This window comes from Mastomys coucha, unplaced genomic scaffold, assembly GCF_008632895.1.
Source record: "Mastomys coucha isolate ucsf_1 unplaced genomic scaffold, UCSF_Mcou_1 pScaffold14, whole genome shotgun sequence".
In the NCBI taxonomy this organism is placed as follows: domain Eukaryota; kingdom Metazoa; phylum Chordata; class Mammalia; order Rodentia; family Muridae; genus Mastomys; species Mastomys coucha.
The window spans coordinates 32406045-32419053 of NW_022196896.1; the positions used below are offsets into that span (position 1 = coordinate 32406045).

Consider the following 13009-nt stretch of genomic DNA (forward strand, 5'->3'; position numbering starts at 1 on the left):
GAGTTGGCAGTAAATGCCATTACCCTCTGAGCATCAGCCCAAAGCCCACCGCCTTCCCTCTCTCCCTCTCTCTCACCGTCCCTCCCTCCCTTCCATTAATTCATTGTGTGTTGTGCTTGAGTATGTGTGTGCCATTGCACCTGTGCAGTGATCAGAGGGCAGTTTGAAGAGTTGGTTCTCTCCTTTTTCCTTTATGCAGGTTCCTGGGATAGCCCTCAAGTCATCAGGTCCTTGGTGGCAAGCCTACTGAGCCATCTCTCTGCCACAACTATTATGCAACTATATGCTAAAAAAAAAAAAAAAAAAAAAAAAAAAAAAAAAAAAAAAAGCACTAATTAAAACTGTAGGAATCTTGAGACCAAGAGTGCAAAGAGGTTATTACTATTGGGTAAATATAGAGGAGTTAAAACTTATCACAACATGAAAAAAATAAATCAATGTGTGTCACATTTAGAGAAAACAGAAAAATTGAAAGAATTTTAAAAAACAGGAATAATGTCAAACATAATGAGTTTTTTAAAGAAAAACAAATAAGGTTGTTAAATAAAAATCAACATATATTTCACTGTGAGAAATAGTCACAAAAGTGGAGAATACAGATCAAAATAAGATTTTTTTTATTAAGAAAAATGCTGTTTGCATAAATTTGAAAATAAAACTCAACACCTATAAGGACATATGGCTTTCTAGGCAACATACCCAAACTAGCCCCAATGGACACAAAATATAAACTGAGAGTTTGTTTGAGAGAAATAAAGTTATTCAACTTCTGGCCCATTTGTCCCATAAGGCACGAAGCCACAGTGCACTAGCTTCTAAAGGCTGCTTGTTCTTTGCTATTCAAATAGTTCCAAAAACTTCCATTTTTTTTTCTTTTCATTTCTTTTTTTTTTTTTTTTTTGGTTTTTCGAGGCAGGGTTTCTGTGTAGCCCTGGCTGTCCTGGAACTCACTCTCTAGACCAGGCTGGCCTCGAACTCAGAAATCCACCTGCCTCTGCCTCCCAAGTGCTGGGATTAAAGGCATGCGCCACCACTGCCTGGCAGAAGCTTCCATTTCTTTAAATAGTAGGATTTATACCAAAACCTAATTAAGATTATTTTAAGATAGAGAAAGAAAGAAGAAGGGACTGGAGAGATGGCTCACAGACACAATGGCCACAGAAAAACTAGTAAAGATGTCTGTCAATGTGATAGGTCAGTCAGTGAAGAATGCCAGAATGTAAATATCAGACAGTCAATGTACTGAAATTGATAGAACTTAGAAAGCATGTTTAAATCTTAGGTAAACAAATAAACAAATGGTTTGCAAAAACTTACAGCAGAATGGAAATCCTATTTCTTTCCTCAGCTAGCTTTTCTTCCCTGCTTTATGATATCTGTTCTCTTGGCTCTAAGAGCTTTCTGGCATCTCCTTTCTTTGAGGAGTCCCAGTTCACCTTCCTCATTGGATCCTGTTGTAAATCCAAGTGATTTCCCACTAGCTAAGTGGCCTGGAGGGAATGGTTCTCTAGGGCGTCTCAATGTGTCATTTGCCTCAATGGCTGCGGTGCTGGATTGTTACTGATGCCTAAAAATTGAGAGATAAAAAGTGGGGTACTTCAGCTCCAGAAAATCTTTAGATACACATACATACCTCTCCTACCCCACAATCCACTCTGCAGGGTTTAGCCCCACAGCAGTTGGTAGGACTACAACCAGCAACCACTTCCACATTTTCACTGTCTGTAGGTCTCTCAAGATAGAATGCAATTCTTACAAATGAGACTTAAAAAGAAGAATAAATGAATTTTCTGTTAACCTGATTCAACACATACATATAACCAACATTCATTTCTTAGTTTTATTAAGTATTTCATGATGAGATAGGATGCTAGCATTCATGAACCCTAAACAGAAGATACACGATAATCATCTGTATTGTCTTTCTGACCCTAAAATACTTACCTGTGCATCTTTTAGATTTCCAAACATTTAAATTTCATACACAGGGCTCAGAGAGATGACTCAGCAGTTCAGAGCATTGGATGTTCTTCCAGGAGTTCTGGGTTGGAGTCCACATTCAGCTTACTGCTATCAATAACTCAGTTCTTCTGGCTTTGGTGGACACCATACATACACGTTATTCACAGATGCACATCGAGGAAAAATACTCGTACACATAAAAATTCATACACAAATATCAGCATAATAGCAATCACCTTACCAGGAATCATGAGAGTCATTCTCACCAAATTTAGAAATAATAGATTGCCCACTATGCTGTGGTAGGTTTTGATTGATCACTAGTAGTCAAAGGGAAGAAAATCTGAGTTCTGCAACTCTAGCAAGGAGAAACAAATTCTGTTTGCAGATTCTGTTTTTAGGATATGTACCTGGGAGAGGGTGAAATTAAAAAAAAAAAAAAAAAAAAAAAAAAGGCCAGAAAATTTCAGAAAGCAACAAGCAGTCAGAGGGTAGCTGCTTCTATCAGATGTCAACACACACTATAAAGCCTTAGCTATGAAAGCACTAGGAAGCTTTCCAAGGTAAGAAGCAGAGCTAAGCCAGGCGTGGTGGTACACACCTTTAATCCCAGAGGAAGCAGGTAGATCTCTGGGAGTTCAAGGCCAGCCTAGTCGACAGAGTGAGTTCCAGGACAGCCGGGGCTACACAGAGAAACCCTGTCTCAAAAAACCAAAACAAAAACAAAAAGAAACAGACAAACAAAAGAAGATGTCAAAAAGTAAAGACAAACAGGCACAAACACACACACACACACACACACACACACACACACAAACACACACACATATACACACACAGGAATTCGGATATGATAAACAGAGTATTTGAAGACAGTAAAGCAAAAGACTAGTTTTTTTTTTTATTAGATTTTTTTTATTTACATGTAAATTTCTCCTTTCCCAGTTTCCCCTCCAAAAAACAAAGAAACAAACAAAAACAACAAAAACAAACCCTTTTTGCCTCCCCCCCTCCCCATGCCTGCCACCCCACCCTCTCCCGCTTATTGGCCCTGGTATTCCCCTACACTGGGGCACAGAACCTTCACAGGGCCGAGGTCCTCTCTTCCTATTGATGATCGAATTTGCAATCCTCCACTATATACGTGCTGCCAGAACAATCAGACCCATCCATGTGCAGTCCTTGGTTGGTGGTTGAGACCCTGGGAGCTCTGAGGGTACTACTTAGTTCATATTGTTGTTTGTCCTAAGGGGCTGCAAACCCCTCAGCTCCATTGGTCCTTTCTCTAACTCCTTCACTGGGGACCCTGTACTCAGTTCAATGGATGGCTGTGAGCCTCTACATCTGTATTAGTCAGGTACTGTCAGAGCCTCTCAGGAGATAGCTATATTTAGGCTGGCTAGTTTTTTAGTGAAATTGTCTTAAGACATCTCTAGGCTGCAGTGAGCAGGGCTAGAGAGAGAGGGCGGGGGTGGGGGCTATCTCTGTAGCCAACCAGAACGGAAAAATGCATCTGAACCTCACACTACATAGTCAGGATACATTCTCAAAGGTCAGGTTTAAGAGTTAAAATATGGGGGCTGAAGAGATGGCTCAACAGTTAAGAGCACTGACTGCTCTTCCAGAGGTCCTGAGTTCAATTCCCAGCAACCACATGGAGGCTCACAACCATCTGTAATGGGATCTGATGCCCTCTTCTGGTGTGTCTGAAGACAGCTACAGAGTACTTACATATAATAAATTTTTAAAAAGCCAAAAGAAAAATAACAAGTTGGGTTCTGTTGGATGTTACTAGTACAATCCCAGATGGGCAGAAATTCTAGGGAAAATTATGGAGAAGCATCTATTTATAATCACAAGAGCCTTACTCAGTGATCCTTACTATTTCTGGGTGTTTACGCTGTTACATATGGCACGGACCCACACCACTCAGGAAGAGCTGGGCCTGAGTCATCCTATCATAAAACCCTATGCATTGACCAAAATGAATACGCGTTTGCTTTGCAGGGAAGCCTTCGAGTTTTCAATTAAAGGCAAGGTAGAAGGCTAATGAATACAACCAGCATGCTTTCTTTTGTGAAGGAAAGAGAAAAAGCAACTATCCCTGTTTGTTTACATTTGCATACAAGCTCCAGAAGAAAACTAGAAAAAGGTAGGACAAAATGAAACTGTTCATTGTATATCTTTTATGGTAACCTGAGAAATGAACCATATTTCCTAATTTTAAAAAATATAATTTAACTGTAAAAAATATTTACACATAGTCAAAGACCTATTTGTGGAAGCTTGTCTTAAAACAGTTTCAATACACCTGCCCTCTTCCTTCCTCCTCCTTCAGCCAACAGAGTCTCCAAAACACAGAACCCGCTCCGAAACAGGCCAGGAGCATCATTTCTGACTCCTTCCCTTGTTCAAAGCCACTGGTCCTCAGCAGCTGACATGTCATGGCCTTTGAAAGAGACAGAGACATCCAGTGTCTGTTCCACTTAACCATCACTGCTGTGCTGCCCTCTCCCTCATTCCTTCATCTGCAATCACCTTCTTTACTCTTCATGCAAATCTTCACTTCCCCTGCCATCATGTCTAAAATGTATTATTAAATGACAAGAACTGTGTTTACATAAGTAAATTCTCACACCACCTGTTTACTATTAGCATTATTTTATCTTTAAATATCAGGATACTGAGACCTAGTAAGGATAACTTGAACAGGGTCACACAGACAAAAGATGGGCACATAACTCATGTCCCTAACCATCCTATTCTTCTGCCTAGGATGGTGGTTGTGGCAGAAAAAAAAAAAAAGACAACAACTTTTAACTTCATTGTTTCAAGTGCTTAAAGAATATATCTGATTCACATGAAAATAAGGCAAATTTCTTGGTACAAATATTAAGGTACTTACTATAAGTGAAACAGAAGAGACATGTGAAAAATAATCCTAGTGTACACTTAACCCTTTTGTTCACATCATCTTGATGATAAAATCATTTTCCATGTGTTTATATGCAAGCATGTGTTACCAAATATGTATCCTCAGCATTCGTGTGTGGGAGTACTTACAGCATCAGATAGGAAGTCGAGAGAGAGGCTGGGATCTCACAGTCCCTCCTTCCTAAACAGCCTAAGGAACTCGCAGCAGTCTTTAGGATGCAATGTTTTTACAAGCTCCTAGGAGTACCTCCTAAAAACCACAGCTCCTAGGAGTACCTCCTAAAAACCACACCTAAAATCGCAATGGGCCTTCAGAAGACACAAGCCACAATCAAGCTAGAGCAGCCTATCACCATGAAATGTAAAAATAGTGGAAACAATGGCAAAGCCCCTAAATTAGGTCCCAAGGTCCAAGGCAAAAACAAGTCAGCCGCCAAAGTTAAAGATGCTAAAAGGCCATTGCGACCACTGCATCAGAACTTTGAGGAAATCCGTTACTCTTCATGTTCAACGTAGAACTCTGTGCCTTGTTATCTTTGCAGGTTGATGAACAGCCTTTCCAGATGTATGACATCTCAAAAATGTAGTCATACACATTCTTACTTAGAAAACTACTCCAGAAGATATTCTTTCATCACAAGAGCATGAACTAAGACAGAAGAAAATACGGGAAGGAAACCTGAGAATACAGATGGGATCCATGCTGTCCATCATGCATTGGTGCAGCAGAGAAGAGGTCAAAGTAGGGGGAGGAGAAAGAACCTTGAACTGAGAGAACATTTCCTTGATACTCTGAGGATACTTTAAGGATAAGTAAAAGAAAATAAGGCCATTGAATCAAAAAAGTATTAACTTTAGGAGAAACAAAATGTTTGGACTCGAGAAACAAAGCAAACAGAGTGATAAATGCTATCGTTCAACACAGCCTCATAGATTCAACAAGCAACACTGTGAAGTTGTGATTTCATGCAAATAGGAGCAGAAAAAAATAACTTTTGAGACAGCCTATTGCTGGTTCAAAACTTGTCTGGAGAGAGCTGGGGAAGATGGTTCAGGGGTTAAAGCACTGGCTGCTATTCCAGAAGCACCTGGTTTGATTTCCTGGTTTGATGGGAGCTCACAACAGTCTGTAACTCCAATTTCAGGATATCCAGTGTCCTCTTCTGGCCTACACAGGCACTGTACACATATAGGATACAGATAGACAAGCAGGCAAGACATACATACACATTAAATAAAAATACATAAATCTTTAAAAACCAAACCAGCCAACTAAAAACACTTGTCTCAAACTTGCAATCTTCCTGCTTCAGCCTCCCAAATGTTGGTATTACAGATATATGGTACTTAACTTAGATTTAGGAATGAAGAAAATTCCTCCCTTTTGAAAGGAAGAAGACACTAGACTATAACCAAATGTCAGAAGATATTCATTTCAGTGTGTTGCTTGGAGGTAACCTGAGACACCAACGCTACCAACCAGCATAGGGAGTGCTGAGCCTGCAGCACTGGTGTGCACACTGTGATCTGATGCTTTATTGTAGTTCTGTGATTCTAGTGTAATTGATGAAATCTTAAAGTAAATGTAAAACAAACAAACAAACAAAACTGGAAGCATAGGTGTGCCTTAGGAACATATTTCAACAGGATAAGTCTAACCCTAATTCTGAACTATGAAATAGTGTTTTGTTCATTTTTATGACAGGGTCTCTTTATGTAGCCTAGGCTACCTCCTTTTTCTAAAAAAAAAAAAAAAATTACATCTATTTAACGTGTGTGTGTGTGTGTTTCCACAGGCATGCCATGGCATATGCATGGAGGGCAGCAGATAACTTTCAGGAGTCAGTTCTCTCTTTCTCCTAGGTAGATTCTGGGTTCTGAGCAAACTCAGCTCTTTGGGATTGGCAACAAATACTCTGACCCACTGAGCCATCTTGATGGTCATGAGCTGGCCTTTAATTCACAATCCTCCTGTCTCATGCTTCCTGGTGCTGAGATTATCACCATGCCACCTTAAACATGAATTTTAAGAAACAGATGACACCACAGAGACACACAGCATTCTTCTCCATTGCCTTGGTGTATGTGCATCGACTGATAACCACTCTTTCTACCCACACATACTCCTAACACGGAGCAGGCTCTCTCCTAAGGGGAAAGCCTAAAAGTTAAAAAAGCCCACACTTTCAACTAAAGAAAAGAAACTAAAAGAAGCTGGAAAAATAAAACAAAGGAGCACACCGGTGAGCAGGAAATTCGATTACAAAGAGGGAAAGCAGAGGGTCTGTGGGACCATAAAGGACATGCAGAAGACGGTTAAAGAGAAAAGCAGGAGATTAGGGAACATGGGTAGCCAGGGCTAGAAGCTTGTACTCTTCCAAGAGGCCAAAGTCTGGAACTTCCTTGATTTAGAACTGGAGGTAGATTTTTCTGTTTTCAGGAGCGCTGAAGCACAAGAGAACATGCTGCACCATCAGTCCAAGAAAACATTTGTCAAATGCTGAGAAAGGCTAGGTCCCAGAGAAATGGGGAGTCCTGCTATAGAACCCTCTGAAGAATAAATCATATATGTTTTCTCTCAGATTGTTTAAACACTATGGCAAAAGGGTGATTTAGTAGATCCTGCAGCCATCATTAATGGTTCACTTCAGTATATTTTCCATAATTACTTATGTCTTGCAGCTATTGTGATTTTAGCCATAATAATTCCTCACCAGGGCTCTTCTGTATATGCAGTCAGTTGAATTAGATCTTTGCTGTGCAGGAAGAATGTTATCCCAGGGTTTCTCTTGGCTTTCTTGGTCGTCATGCTTTGGCTCATACTTGTTAGCATCTTTCTGGGATGTTAGAGAAAGTTTCAGATTTAATCAACAATGTATTTTCTAGAGCAGTACTATCTTTTATTGCCTTTAATTCGGTTCAAACACTAACTACTAAAGAGCAACCAGGTTCTTTAAACTCTCTGTTCTCTGAAAATATCATAGATTCCCTGTCTAATAAATTCAGTTTTAGCACATTTTATGGACCTTGCTTTAAACTCCCAGTCAGGGCTACAAGTGGTACTCATAGCTCCAGACATTAGTGTGGGCTGCAAGTGGTACTCATAGCTCCAGACATTACTGTGGGAGCAGAAAGACCATATATAGCATTGGTCACTAAGGAGCCAGGCTGACAGTTCCACCCACAATAGTTCCTCTATTCCATACAAAAATACATACATACATACATACATACATACATACATAAAAGGCAACCAGAAAATGGTTTTCCTCAACCAGGGAGGTGCTCTTCAAGTGGGGAGGAATTTGCCCATGTGGCATGTTGGCCCAGACAAAGGAAAGGAGACTCCAGGAGGTGCTGCTGGCCAGAGACAGGAAGTCTCCAGGAGTTACAGGAGCTTTTTCCTGAGTCTGCAGAGACCTAGGGTGGAAGGTGTCCCAAGGCCAAGTGGGGAGATGTAGAGACACCAGTCATGTACATGTCATGGGTACTGTCTCTCCTACACTATGGACTGTGAAAGCCATTGTTCCTAAGCGCGCTCAGGCTTCTAGAACCTAAGGAAGCAGAGGCTGGCTAGTCATGTTTCTGTCTGGGAAAGCCAAGGAACCCCAAGAGTGAATAAAACATGCTTCCTGTTTTCAAAGAGTCGAGCCTAGCACATCAGTTTTACTAAAAGTATTTTTTTTCAATAAATACTTTACATACCACATACCAAAATCATTTCCAGATGGACTAGAGGCCATATGTAACACTGGAAGAAAACAGAATGAAAGGTTATTATAAAGTCGGACAGAGAAAAGATTTCAAAGTATGAAAGCAATGGAAAAGCTATAGAAGAGATTGCCAGGATTAATTACACAGTGGAGAGGATTTCTGAACATCAAAATATAAATAAAACATAGCCAGTGGACTGAGAAAAGTGTTTTGTTAGAATGTGACAACAGAAAAATAGAAATGAAAACTCATCTTCCCCAAAAAAGAGGGTAAAGAAAAGTCTTGAAAAGTGGGTTCAAAATAAAGAAAATGCACTTAAGAGACAAACAAGAATCACAGGAAAATGTCGTCTCTCAAGTGCTTGGAGATTTGCACATTAAAAATAAAGTATTTTAAAAGACTCATGCACATATTTCTCGTGTTGATGAAGTTGTGGTAAAACAGGATCTTTCCCACATGGCTAAGTCACTACAACTTTTTGCAAACCAACTGCAGCTTGGCAGTATGTCAAGAAGCCTGTAAGTATTAGTACTCAGGGGACTGAGAGTTCAAGACCAGCCTAACACTTCAACAAAACAAAACAAAAAATTTACAAGATCCCTAAAAATGTTTTGCATTTAGTACTCAGTACATAGGCTTCAGGAAATCTGTCCTGTAAAGCAGTAACTTTAACTAAAGAAATAGTCATCAAAAGCCACTTTATTCTGCCAAAATGAAACAGCATAAATACCCAACATGGTCCAAGTAGATCAGTTGGTTCAGAATGTGATGGTTATTATAGTAACATAGAAATGGCTAATGTACAAGATAAACTGAGTTGGGGAGATATTAAAATTATCTAGTCAGTGTGATTATAACATGTTTCATTATTTACTTATTTTTGGTTTTTTTTGTTTTTGTTTTTTTTTTGGTGGTGGTGGTAGGTGGTGGGGTTTTGTTGTTTTGTTTGTTTGTTTTGTTTTTGAGATAAGGTCTTCCTGTTACTTAGACTGACTTGGAGTTCACTTTGTTGCCCAGACTAGCCTCACACTAGCCTTCTGAATGCTGGAATTACTGGTGTGAGCCCCCAAAGATGACTATTCACAAAAGTCATTGTTTTAACCTAGTACCTCATGAATGCTAAGCCTTCTACCTACAGAGCTATTTCCCATCTCTTTGTCCTTTTTGTAACCACAGACATTGTTAATACATAATTGTGGAAATTATCCTAGAAGCACATATTTAAAAACAAGTGACCTGCCCCAGAGGCACTGCAGGTGTGGCTGCTGTGTCACATGTGTCAGTGGGTGGCAGAGGGAAGAGAGGCTATGGCTATGCTGGGGGGGGGGGGGGGGGGGGGGTTGGTTGGTTCTTTTTCTTTTTCTTTTTTTTTTATTAGATATTTTCTTTATTTACATTTCAAATGTTATCCCCTTTCCTGGTTTCCCCTCCAAAAACCCCCAATCGCATCCTCCCTCCCCCTGCTCACCAGCCCAGCCACTCCAGCTTCCCTATCCTGGCATTCCCCTTATACTGGGGCATAGATCCTTCACAGAACCAAAGACCTCTCCTCCCATCGATGCCCAGCAAGGCCACCCTTTGTTACATATGCAGATGGAGCCATGGTTCCCTCCATGTGTACTCTTTGGTTGGTGGTTTAGTCCCTGGGAGCCCTGGGGTTACTGGTTGGTTCATATTATTGTTCCTCCTATGGGGCTACAAACCCTTTTAGCTCCTTGGGTCCTTTCTCTAGCTCCTCCATTGGGGACCCTGTGCTCAGTCCAATGGTTGGCTGAGAGCATCCACCTCTGTATTAGTCAGGCACTGGCAGAGCCTCTCAGGAGACAGCTATATCAGGCTCCTATCAGCAAGCACTTGTTGGCATCCACAATAGTGTCTGGGTTTGGTGACTGTATATGGGATGGATCCCCAGGTGGGGCAGTCTCTGGATGGCCTTTCCTTCAGTCTCTGCTCCACACTTTGTCTCTGTATCTCCTTCCTTGGGTATTTTGTTCCCCTTCTAAGAAGGACCGAAGTATCCTCACTTTGGTCTTCCTTCTTCTTGAGCTTCATTTGGTCTAGGAATTGTAACTTGGGTATTCCAAGCTTTTGGGCTAATATACACTTATTAGTGAGTATATACCATGTCTGTTCTTTTGTGATTGGGTTATCTCGTTCAGGATGATATTTTCTAGTTCCATCCATTTCCCTAAGAATTTCATGAATTCATTGTTTTTAATAGCTGAGTAGTACTCCATTGTGTAGATGTACCACAATTTCTGTATCCACTCCTCTGTTGAGGGACATCTGGGTTGTTTCCAGCTTCTGGCTATTATAAATAAGGCTTCTATGAACATAGTGGAGCATGTGTCCTTATTACATGTTGGAGCATCTTCTGAGTATATGCCCAGGAGTGGTATAGCTGGGTCCTTTGGTAGGACTATGTCCTATGCTCAGTGTTTTGACATGTAATGATTATTAGCCCTAAAATTCCCTGAAAAAGTGAGCCTGAGACAAGCAGCAGCCCAGTGCCAGGCAGGTTCAGATGGACTTCCAGGAAGGGAAGGAAGCTGGAGACTAGAAGTACCCACCTGGGACTTCCAGCCCCAGGAGGCAGTGAGCGCGATACAGACGACCATCGTCAAAAAGGGCCACTTGGGTGGGCTGCGCAAGGATGGAGCCCAAGATGACCACCAGATTAGCACCATGAAACCACTCCTGAGAAGACCCCAGACACTCAGAGACCCCAAGCCCCACTAAGAGGAGCAAGTAAGTGGTAGAGAAAAGGAAGAGAAAGAGAAGCAGAAAGATGTGTGTACAATGAAGAGGCAGAATTGGAGACTCCAGGGTAGTGAGGAGCTACTGATATGAGTAGCCAATGATGCTACCTGGAACCATCGTGGGGCCCTGGCTTGTGCTGCCACTGGGAGCCACATCTGTGTCTGTGGCCCTGCAGCAGCAGGGATATTACCCCCAAAGGCCAGGCAGATGTCTCTGGTCTGTTCTGTCACTCAGGGACTTGTTGTTGTCTGAGAACTGTGCAGAACTGGCCCTCACCTGGGCATTGTGGGAGAACTGGCCCTGGAGGCATGAAAGCAGGAGAGCTGACTCTGACCCTAGTCATCTGCAGTACTCATGAGAGCATGCCCTGCACATTGTGGGTATGCTAGCCCCAAGGATATGAGCATGGGAGAGCTAAGGAGAGAAACCCTCCCCTCCCCTTGACCCTCACCAACTGTGGCAGGTGGGAGACCTGGTCCTGGCATCATGAAAGAGCTGACCTTGCCCTTTATGCATTTAGGAGAGAGGGCCCTGTACCTCACTTGGGCAGCGCAGAGGGCTAGCCTTGGATGTGGTGGTTACAGGTGAGCCAGGCTGCAGATGCTCTTGGGCTCTTGCCTATTAGGCAGTGGCAGAGGGAAAGGTGCCCTTTCCTAACCCCTCCCTTGTCCCTCACTATCTATGGCAGGTGGGAAAGCTGGCCCCGGGGTCATGAGAATAGAATTGGCCAATAACCCTCAACAGCTGCAACAATCGGCCCTGCACCTCACCTGGGCATCAGGATAGAGCTGGCCCTGGTCACAGAGGTTGCTGGTAACTGGCTCCATGGATGTGAGAGCAGAATAGCCAGCAGACTGACCAGCTCAGATACCTCTCAGGCCCAGATCCAGGGCTTTGAAGCAGCCCACCCCAACATCTACCCTATCGAACTGCTGGAGTGCATGAAGGGGCTGGTCCTACAGATGCAAAACTACAGTATCTGTATGATACAGTCAACTATAGGATATACAAGAGGAGTCCCAGTGAGGCTCCAGTAATGATAAGAGTAGCAGAAGTGAGAGATGGAGTACCAGACAAAGGAGTCATTGCAATGAACATTTGCAAGCAAAAAAGTGTGGACAAAAGGGTATTCTGTGGGACACACTACAGCTTCCATAATGAGATTTTTTTTTTTCTGTTGGTGGAGAGGTTGCAAGAGTAGATGGCAAGTGTGAGGGGAGTGAGGGATGAGTGAGATTGGGGTACATGTTAAAACTCACAAAGAACCAATACAGAGTTAAAAAAATAAATAAATTGGGGGGCACAGGGGACATGCACACCCTTAATTCTACCAGTCAGGAGACAGAAGCCAACCTGAATTCCAGTATAGCCAGGTCTACATAGAGAAACTCTGTCTCAAAAAAACAAAAACGAATAATCATAATCAATAAATGAGCAAAGAATTACTTGTGCCTCTGTACAATAGTAATGAGCAACCAGAGATTTTAAAACTAGTTTCATATACAATAATATCAAAAAGGATATAATATTTAAAAACAAACTTGGCCAAAGAAGAAAAGAAACCATGTCTGCCTTCGTTCCTCCTTTTTAGAAACAGCTTCACCGTTCCCTGATGAGATCATTCTCCTATTGAAAGTGT

The 13009-nt window shown here is 41.8% G+C and overlaps 1 pseudogene; it reads left to right on the forward strand.

Annotated features, from left to right (window-relative positions):
* The first annotated feature begins 9845 nt into the window (after positions 1-9845).
* Positions 9846-9930, forward strand: LOC116089656 (annotated as a pseudogene).
* The last annotated feature ends 3079 nt before the right edge of the window (positions 9931-13009 follow it).